Source organism: Pomacea canaliculata, linkage group LG7 (assembly GCF_003073045.1).
Source record: "Pomacea canaliculata isolate SZHN2017 linkage group LG7, ASM307304v1, whole genome shotgun sequence".
NCBI lineage: Eukaryota > Metazoa > Mollusca > Gastropoda > Architaenioglossa > Ampullariidae > Pomacea > Pomacea canaliculata.
This window is the reverse complement of record NC_037596.1, coordinates 925,436-935,983: the sequence shown is the minus strand read 5'-3', so window position 1 is coordinate 935,983 and position 10,548 is coordinate 925,436. Positions and strand designations below refer to the sequence as shown.

Below are 10,548 nucleotides of genomic sequence, written 5' to 3'. Positions count from 1 at the left end.
TCTCGGGCACGCTGTTCTTTCTCTGCACGTGGTATCTGTTTACAGGGCTGGCTGCTATGTCGAGATATGGCCTCAGTTGCTAGCACGGCGTAAGACACCAGTCCCACCACCCCCCCCCCGATAGTGCGAAATCGCCGCAAGTGGAAGCACTTTGCTACTAAACAACAACAACGACGCAGGGGCGGCACGCAGACTAGTGGCGGGCTGCCGCCGTGGACACTATCAATCTTCTTTTCTAATCTTATCTAACGGGCTGTGTGTACACCTCGCCAAAGTAAATGTTTTTCAAGTTATGATTAACGTCTGTTACAAGAAACATTTTGGCAAATCCTTTAAAAATAATATGATGTACTTCTTGTATATGATTGTATATTTATATTCCTTCCAGGGTTATATTTTAGTCTTTTTTAAAAAGAAATCAAAAGTTATCGATGGCTGACATTGTCCTTATCAGAATGACATCAAAACATTCCTCAAAAATAGTGAGTGTAAAAATATTGTCCTTCACATTCGGAGAGACAAAATTTCCACTCACATATTTAGAAATGCAAGGTGATTGTATTGATAACCTTTTGTGACGTGGAACATCATTATTTTTATGACTAAAACTCGGGTCCAATTGAATTTATATGAGAATGAACATTCCTTGTTTGTGTCTGTAAGTCTGTAGTTAACAGACAGGGCCTCTGAAGCGGTGAAACGCGTAAAGGTCAGATAGAGTTGAGAAGTAATGGACATGTGTTACAGTATCCGTGACACCCAGATGTTTTGAAAGTCAAAACAATAATAAAAGATAATTTGATTTCAGCAGGATATTGATTGCGCAAATGAAGACAATGCATACGAAGGTAAAAAGCGGGAATTTTGTGTACTTATAGTGTTTGCCTAAATGTAAAAATACTAAGAGTATGACATATAAAAAGAAGGAGAAAGTTCAAGAAGTACACATTCCTTCATCGTTTATATTATCGTTCGTGCACAATAGTTGATGATGAGAACAACTGCTGGAAATGTATGACATAAAAGTATAGAATAAAAAGAAAAGGAACATATATTTTGAGATCTGAAGCTGATGTGTGCAGTATTGTTGGCACCATCTGTTTTAGCCACATCATATGTGATACGAACTCTGGGCACTGATGCCACCGTCTGTTTTATTACTGCAATTATTTTCGATGCTGCTGCACTCAGAACATAATGTGAAAATATCCGGGAAGAGTATATAATTTGAAGAAAGTATATATATTTGTTATCACAGACTGTCTTTAGAAAGTTTCCACAAGTGGAGTCGCTGGCGTCGAGTGGGAGCAACAGGATGAGGCCTCTCGTCTTTCTGCTCTGCTTCATTCAAAGTTTTGGTGTTCAAGGTAACAGTGATTGTAATGTACATTAAGAAAACACAAAAACACTTACAGTACACAGACAGAAATATCTTTGTCAAGAATAAAACAGAAGATTAGTAAAATACAAAAGACTAGAAAAAGATAAATAATTAATGCAACGAAATTTTTGGTGTGTTTTATATTTGTAGAGCAAACGACATTATCCTCTTTGTTAGGAGAGGAACGTCTGAAGCTGTAACAATAACAATAACAATAACAATAACAACCAACTTTATTAGTACCAATGGGCAATTTAAATCAGATGTGTGCTCTGTTTCCAATATATATAGTGTATATATTAAAAAATAAATAAATAAAAACATTTCCATGCAAACATACACATCACACGCTGACAGTTCATCTACAATGGAGAAGCTGGACTGCTGATGGCACAAAAGATTTAAGATGCCTATTGTTTTTGCATAGTGGCATTGCATAGCGTTTACCTGAAGTAAATTAAACAAATTCCCTGCTAACACATGTTCAGGTATTGACAGAATGCGGGAAGCTTTCCTAACTAGTTGTTGGTCACAGAAGGAAGTCAAGTCCCTCTGTTTGATACCAATTATCTTGGAACAGATGTGAACAATGCTATTCAAACTATTCCTATCATGGACAGATTACGAAACAAGCAAACAAACGAACAGGATAAAAGACTCAATAACAGACTGGTAGAAACAGGCTAAAATTGCTTGGCTGACTGAAAAACTAACTTCCGCAAAAGGTACATTGTCTGCTGGCCACGTTTGACAATGTGTTCAGTGTTCAGAGTCCATTTAAACTGGCAATCAAAAACAGTTCTCAGTTTCATACGCTTAAACAGTGAGATCAGTCTCTCTCTATCTCCATAACTCTTTTTATAACCGATTGTTTGTTTGGTTGTTTTTGTTCTTAAACACAATTTAAATATTTATAAAGTCACATGGCCAAAAATCTTTGTTCTGATTAGTATATATGTATTGGTGATCACTGTCGCGTACCGAGGTCGGGCGTCGCAAGACTCGCTCTCTCGCAGACACAGTCGATCGCAGTCACACAGACTTCCACGTGCCCGCCGCGAGCAGCGAAGCCAATCATTCTTCAGGTGAAAAGTACAAAGTAAACAAACCGGAACAGTGTCAATAACCTGAAAAAAAAATTCCCATCATACACAAACATTTAGATACATCCTCCAGTCAAACGAAGGGTCCAGCGCGACACTGAATGTTCACTACAACACAGCCTATCCACCTCACTGAACGTTACAACGTCGACGTCACTGCCACTGCCGGTTCGATCTCAGGCTTCCAACACATAGTCTTCTTAGAACTGTAGATTACCCGCTCTTTGCACGTAATCCCCCCCTCCCCGCCTCCATATCTTACGTCAGTACCAGTGACGTCAGACCTTACGACGAGCAAGCGACGCGCGATAATCACAAACTGTCTTTAGAACATTTCTACACATACAGTCGCTTGCGGCTGTTGAGTCAGCGGAATGTGGCGTTTCGTCTTTGTGCTCCTGCTTCTTGGAGGTTTTGGTGCCCATGGTAAGCGGTGGTTGTGATGTACATTAAGAAAACACAAAACACTTACAGTACACAAGCAGAAATATTTCTGTCAGGAACAAAATTGGGGGTGAGGGAAAACAGAAAAGATAGATAATGAATGTAAGACTTATTTTTAAATTGATTTTGTTTTTGGTGGAAGTTTATTGTGTATACATTGAAGATACCTGATGCGGCTACACACTCCAATGTCTATGTCATCCTCTATGTTAGGAGGGAACGTCTGACTTTTAAAGAGACTTTTAGCATATTGTTTGGTGTGTTTTATTTCTGTATCGTACGTGCACAATGGTTGATGATGAGAACAACTGCTGGAAATGCATGACATAAAAATATAGAATAAAAAGAATAAAAAGAAAAGTAACATATATTTTGAGATCTGAAGCACTTATGCCACCGTATGTACATTGAGAATACACAAAAACACTTACAGTACACAAGCAGAAATATCTTTATCAAGAGTAAAACAGAAGATTAGAAAAATACAAATAATTAATGTAACGAAATTGTTGGTGTGTTTTATATTTCTAGAGCAAACGATGTTATCCTCTGTGTTAGAAGGGGAACTTGTGAAACTATGCACTTGAACAGTAAATGGAACGATATGAAAAGAGGGACTTTTCACATATTCGTCTGTGTGTTTCATTTCTCTAGGGGCCAGATGGGAGATTATAATTCATACATCTGACGAAGAAGGCGCGGGTACAGACTCCGACATCTATATTACTCTCCATGGATCTAGCGGATCTTCCGCAGAAATAAATTTAGGCAATACTTACAACAACTACAACAACTACTTTGAGAGAAATCAGGAGGACAGATTCTTTGTTACAACTCACGACATTGGTGATGTGTGCTCACTGACCATTAGGTCTGCCGGTAATTACAATTGGCATGACTGGCATCTCCGAGAGGTAAAGTATAACTTTAAAATCCATTCTATGCCATAGATGCTAAGAAAAAAACTGAATTGTTGTGCTTGGATCAAATAGTCAACTCATATAGCTGTCAATAGCACCACAGCATCTGGTCACTGTGCCACGTTCATGTTTTATAAATGTCATAAGACTGTTCTCTTTTAACCTGAAAAAACACAACAGTTACAGGAATAATAAGAAGTTAATTTTGTAGTGTATTCTTTAGCCACTAAGAGGCTTCTATTGAAGATGCTAAGACACCAAGATATAAATAATATTTAATTTGGTAATTATGTGATCCATCCGTTGCGATACAAACATCCCAGACAGCACAAAATGTTGGACCAATGTGGTTCCAGCGCTTGTAGGTACTGGCCACATCTTGGCCACTGAGAGCTAGCCTCAAGCCAGGATGGAAACGTTACAGAGGCCAGGAAGACACTCCCGCTACATGGCTGTCACCATGGTAACACACCGTCTGCAGGTAGCCAATGATGGCTCGCAGTTGCCTTGCGTGAACAAACTGGAAACAACTTGCTGATTATTTTATCTTCTCACTAACATTTACTAGATTACTTTTGCCTGCCAAATTCTTTCCCTACTAAAAACTTGGAACTCAAGTACTCTATAATTAGACTTCTTAATTCCTCAGGAAATTTCACCACATAGACCACACAAATAGTGGCCTACTAAAGATTGACTTCGTATAGGCCACATAAACATTAACACTGCCCTCAACAAAATACCTGAGGTAGAAACATTCATATACAACTTTGGAACCCCCTTCCACATCTTTGCCCTGTCGGAAGCCCGGGTTACGGAACTTGTCTCCCTTAACGACATCGCTATTCCTGGGTACACACTGGAACGTCGGCACCCAGAACGCAAACATGAAACTGGTTTAGTCACCTACATCAGCACAGCATTCAACACAAAGTGGCTGCACCACCTAGAAAAATACAACGTAGAGTCAATCTGGCTAGAAGTAAAGCTGAAAAATACGGCTCCACTTCTTATAGGATTCCTTTATAGAAATCCTTACGAACGAGCCGAGTGGACGGACCACTTCAGCTCCATGCTAGATGCCGTGCTCCTTGAATCCAAAGAACATATGCTGCTAGGGGACCAACATCGATCTCCTAAAACCGAATAAGCAATGGATAGAGAGGATCAGCCTAGCGAACCTCACCCAACTAGTTACCACCCCAACAAGGGTCACTAGCACATCCCAGACACTCATTGACCATATCTATGTCAGCAACCAACATAACATACTTGAAGTCTTTGTACCCACGACAGGCTGCAGCGACCACTTCCCCGTTTGCCTGACGTGGCACAAAAATGGGACCAAATTTCCCAGAAACTCACACAAAACAATCACCTACCGCTCCTTTAAAACCTTTGAGGAAACTAAATTTCTAGCTGATCTGTACAACGCTCCCCTAAACAAAATATATGATATCACAGACGCAGATGAAGCCATCACCTACTGGCACAACCAATATCTAGCAATATACAATAAACATGTACCGCTGCAAACCAAACGTGTTAAACACCACATCAAACCTGCTTGGTTCGACCTTAAGCTCCAAGCCGCAATTAATGTAAGAGACAAACTTAAAAGGAGGGGCCAAGAAGCGGAATTCAAAAAGCAAAGAAATATTGTCACCGCTATGAAATGAAGCAAGATGAAAAACTACTTTAGCAAACTCATAGAATGCAAACAGAACACTAAACTGATCTGGAAAGCCATCAGTCAGCTAACCAACAAGTCAAGAAAAACCAGTCCTGCAGCTACAATAGCCCCTAACACACTGAAAGCACATTTTGCAGGAATTGGTACTAGGGTAGTCTTAAATGACAAGTCACACGAAAACAAACTACACAAATTACAAAGCTTCTGTAACTCAAAGCACATTGAAATGGCTCTCTCCATTCCCCAATGACTATATTGGATGTATATCAAGCACTTACCAAACTTAAAGATACTAACACCAAAGGTCCAGACAGCATCAACAACAAAATCCTAAAGCTCTCAGCACCGGCCATTACGGAAAGCCTGACCTATCTGTATAACCTCTGCATTGATAAATCTTACTTTCCAACACACCTTAAACAAGCAAAGTAATCCCAATTCACAAATCAGGGTGATCCAAGTGACCCTACAAATTATCGTCCAATCTCAATTCTATCACCTCTCTCAAAACCCTTAAAAACACATCCACAAGCACCTACAAGAGCACATCCTAAGGTATGAACTCCTCCATACAAACCAATCCGGGCTTTAGGCCTCGTCACTCTTGCCACATGCACTTACATCTTATGGTGGAACAATGGCTAAGTAATACTAATGATAATCTTTTCTCTGCCGCATTATTTGTTGACCTTGCCAAAGCCTTTGATGTTATAAATCACATCTGCTTATCAGAAAACTAACTCTCTACAAACTAAGTACCAGTAGCACCGAACTCCTTATCTCCTTTCTCGCAATCGAACTCAGAGAGTTGCTGTAAACAACCAACTGTCTGATCCCCTTAAAGTTAAATTCGGTGTCCCTCAAGGGTCAGTAGGGACCCCTGCTTTTCTCCTATCTACATAACGATCTTCCTCTCCACATATCCCAATCTGTGAAATGTTTGCGGACGACACCACAATGACACGCACACCACCAACAGACTGAGTCACTTGCTTCCATCCTGCAACTGAGCGCTGATGAGCTTCAGGCTTTGACTGATTCAAACCACATGTCCCTCAACCCCCTGAAAACTGAAGTCATGCTTCTAACGACCAGACAGAAAAGACAAAACCTAGCCAACCCATTTCCTACTATCCAAATCGGCGCTCAGTCAATAACTGAAGTACAGTTCCATAAACTCATGGGTGTTACCATTGACAACAACTTATCGTGGTCCCAACACATTTCCACCACAAGTAAGAACATCTCCAAGAAAGTCTACCAGCTGTCCAGAATCAAACATTTCCTTGACACTCACACAAGAAAACTCTTCTATACCACCCACATCCAGTCAGTCATTGACTATGCCTCCACCCTCTGGGACTCCGCTAGTGGATCCTCCATGAAACCTCTAGCTAGTGTTCAGAGGCGAGCAATCAAAGCTGTTCTGCTAAAACCGAAATTAGACCCACGTGACTTCACCTCTCTAGGCGTCCTTCCTCTTAAAAACAGCCTCAAATTTAACAAATGCATCTTCATCTATAAAATACTGATGGGCAAACTATCGCCAAGACTCTCTGTCTTATTTTCCTCCAATAACTCTAGAACCTTCCCAAAACTGAATATCCCCTTTCCTAGACTGGACCTCTTCAAATCAAGCCTGCAATTCTCAGGGAGCGCGCTATGGAACAGCCTCTTTCTCCATCTCAAGCAATTGCACTCCGTGAACTGCTTTCGACGCCATCTATCTAAACCAGGGGTGGGCAATTAATTTTCCCAAGGGGCCGCATGAGAAATTGGGATGGTTTTAGAGGGCCGGACTAATATAGTTAACTCAGTTTTACCCAATACTGTATATATAGTATATATATACTGGTGGGCAGGCCAGCGGGCGGGCCGGTCAGGGACAGGAGGCGGTCCGCATCCGGCCCGCGGGCCGGCCTTTGCCCAGGTCTGATCTAAACACTTCCAAGATATATAGATGAGGCCTCTAGATTCCTACCAACTCCAGGTGACCTTGTGAATATGTGCAAATCTCCTCTTTAACCATCGCCTTGTACATATCCACCCTTCTCTATGCTTACTATTTTTTATACTTAATGCTCAATTACTTTATTTATATAGTTTAAATTTATATAATTTCCTTCCCTGTAATGGGCGAGGGCTAGATGGAAAAAAAGCGCTCAGTTGCTTATTTTACCCCTCGTAAATAAAGAATTGTAATTGACATATATATATATGTCGGCACACTACACGACTAATCTGAGCTTCCAGCACGATGATAATATATACATATAAATATATATGTCTAAGACTGCGCCCTAGAGCTTTAATGGTAGCCAAGCTTAGTCAGTCCTATATTTTTCCATACTAGGCCAAAATATTTTGACACGATTGTACCATGATAGAAGTCATAGTTGTAGTCGGCATGGCTCAATATTACAACAATATTTCTCTAAGATTTATTTCATTTAAGTGAACACATTTCTTGAATTAGATCGCAGCATCTACGGTAGATATCACAACTGATTACCACGGACAACGTTGTTTACTGTTCAGATTAACATAAATTTTGCAAATTTATTAACATTTATAGTTCATTTGTTAAGTTAAATATATTCTGAACAAAGCATTACACATGCAGGAAGTCCCCCAAGGAAGTTGCAGTTAAAGACTACTTTGCTTAAACCTAATGGCAGCAGGCAGACAATATTTCCAATGGCACCTGGCACACCGACTATTATTTTACCTGGTTATCACTTTAGTAATACTACATCCTTTAGGATAAAGACAAGCAAGTTCAATGCTTTGTATTAGCCTTTACGAGAAAATTTCTTAGTATTCATTCGCAAAATGCGTATTTCATGCAATGTTGTCATGTTTGTCCTTTATGCAAATGTAAATCTCAGTGATACAGAAAAGAGAATTCTCAACGTTTCTTAAGACATTAAATGTCTTATTGCCTATGATTTCTGAGGATGATTACACATTTGTCGCTAAGCTCGTATCTCTCATACATATACACGTTTTTCTTCTTTTCTGTTGCTCACAGATTTGGGTTCAGGGAAGAATAATGCAGAGGTTTTGGTGCGACTGCTTGTTATCAAGGAAAACTGGATATCAGAAGGAAATCTATCCCGATGTCCCATGCTCCAGGCTGCAGTAAAAAGTATATCCTAGTTACCTATCCGAGTATATCAGAAATATATTATGTTTACACTCTTTGTTGAAACGACAAAATTTTTTGCTATGTGTGTTTCAAACCCGGTATATTGTACATCTTGTAGAAGAATGTAGATGTTTCTACAACATTCAACTATCCTTTTGCAAATTTCCAACGTGACTAACACTGATTTTGCTGAATGAAAGTAATGTGATAACGTTTTTAAGACAATTTTTTAAAATTAATATCAGTCTACATTTACATTTATATACCGTCTGGCAATGACTGTTATCAGGTAAACCGACGTGGGTGTCGGCACTTTGAATCCGGCACTGACCATCCAGCATAAAGGTATGAAAGCATCATTTAGATAATATAGACACGTATCTATATTAGAAATGTAATGTGTAATTCTCGCTGAAAATTTAAATATATGTACTTATTTACTTACAGTTTTTGCATTGCAAAACCTCTAGCTAAAACTATATTAGTAAAATATATTTATACATAATATGATACATAATATAATTTTAATATATAATATTGTATACAATTTATAATATAGTGTACAATATATCAAAATATGCAACATACACGATAATAATTTCATTGGGCAGACATATTCACATGAATCTGTAATTGTCGTTTGCGTGTTTACGTCCATAACTTTTTAAAGTAATGTAAACACTCTAGAAACTTAGCAATTGTACTTTACAACTATTTTTTCATCAAAGTTAATAAAGATGACTAAATTGTTACTTTAAGGGATTCATTGCAAAAGCATTTTCGAACTTGCAGATTTTGTTATTTACAAAGGACTTAAAGCTGCTTATTTCTTTAATGTTTATCTTTTTATTTGATGTTCTTCCTTTTTTGTTTTCATGGAACTTACATTGTGTGTGCAGAGTTTATTAACCTGATGGAACACCTTGCTCATCCGCTAACTGGTAGACATTAAAAGATATAAAAATGAACATTCTTGAAAATGGAAACAAAAATGTGTTCTATAGAAAGACACTATATTCAATGATCTACAATTTTAATACTGCTTGAAAGTTATTTTGAAAAAAAAAACATTTTCTAAGTATTATCGATTACAGTCAGAATTCTCATTTAAGCTACTTGAAAAAAATATTTCTCAGATAGTTATTTTATTTTTTCATTCAATCACAAGATGATATGAAAAGGTATGAAATATACTGGTAACATATACACTAGCCAACCCTAAAGAGTAGTGAACTGTAAAAGCTTCTGCAAAAGTCTACCTTATAACCCAAGGTGTTCTACCCCACAAGCAATTCTAATGCGACCAATTCTACCACAAAAAAAAAGAGTGGAAAGTAATGTCCAATTTCTCGAAAAGAAAACGTGTTCTAAGATTTTGAACTTTATCGTTGTAAATGGCATCGAAAATGCAAGGTGAAAATAAAAAAGTTGAATCACAATCATTCGTCTTTTGTGATTTGACAAAAATGTTTTTTTGGTTGCTGCTATAGACAAACAACTTATCTACAAACATATACACACATATGTTGTCACTACATTTCTGTTCACCTGTTTATGTGTTGTAATAAGACAAACGTAGACTTATGTTGCATATGCTCGAAATATCTCTATTTCATTCACAAACATACACGCGTACACACACAGAGCTCGATGACACACCGCATAAACAATTAAAATAAATCTTCAAGCCTCTTTTTCCACGTTTTCTAATGCTCAATCAGTACATAGGGAGAAGTGTGGTTGTTACCAGTAGACCAGTGATGTAGTATTATGTAGTATTAGTGGGATATTTGAAGTAGTTTACCCGAAACCAACTTCTGAATGTCCGGCTGCCTCGTAGAGACAGCAAGTCGGAGCAC

General features: G+C 38.4%; 1 long non-coding RNA gene across 1 annotated transcript; it reads left to right on the top strand.

The window, feature by feature from the left end:
- Positions 1-2,750: 2,750 nt before the first annotated feature.
- Positions 2,751-10,128, top strand: LOC112569501. Its single transcript, XR_003100440.1, has 5 exons — positions 2,751-2,910; positions 3,583-3,842; positions 8,573-8,689; positions 8,979-9,034; positions 9,589-10,128. It is a non-coding gene; the product is annotated as an uncharacterized LOC112569501 (long non-coding RNA).
- Positions 10,129-10,548: the final 420 nt, after the last annotated feature.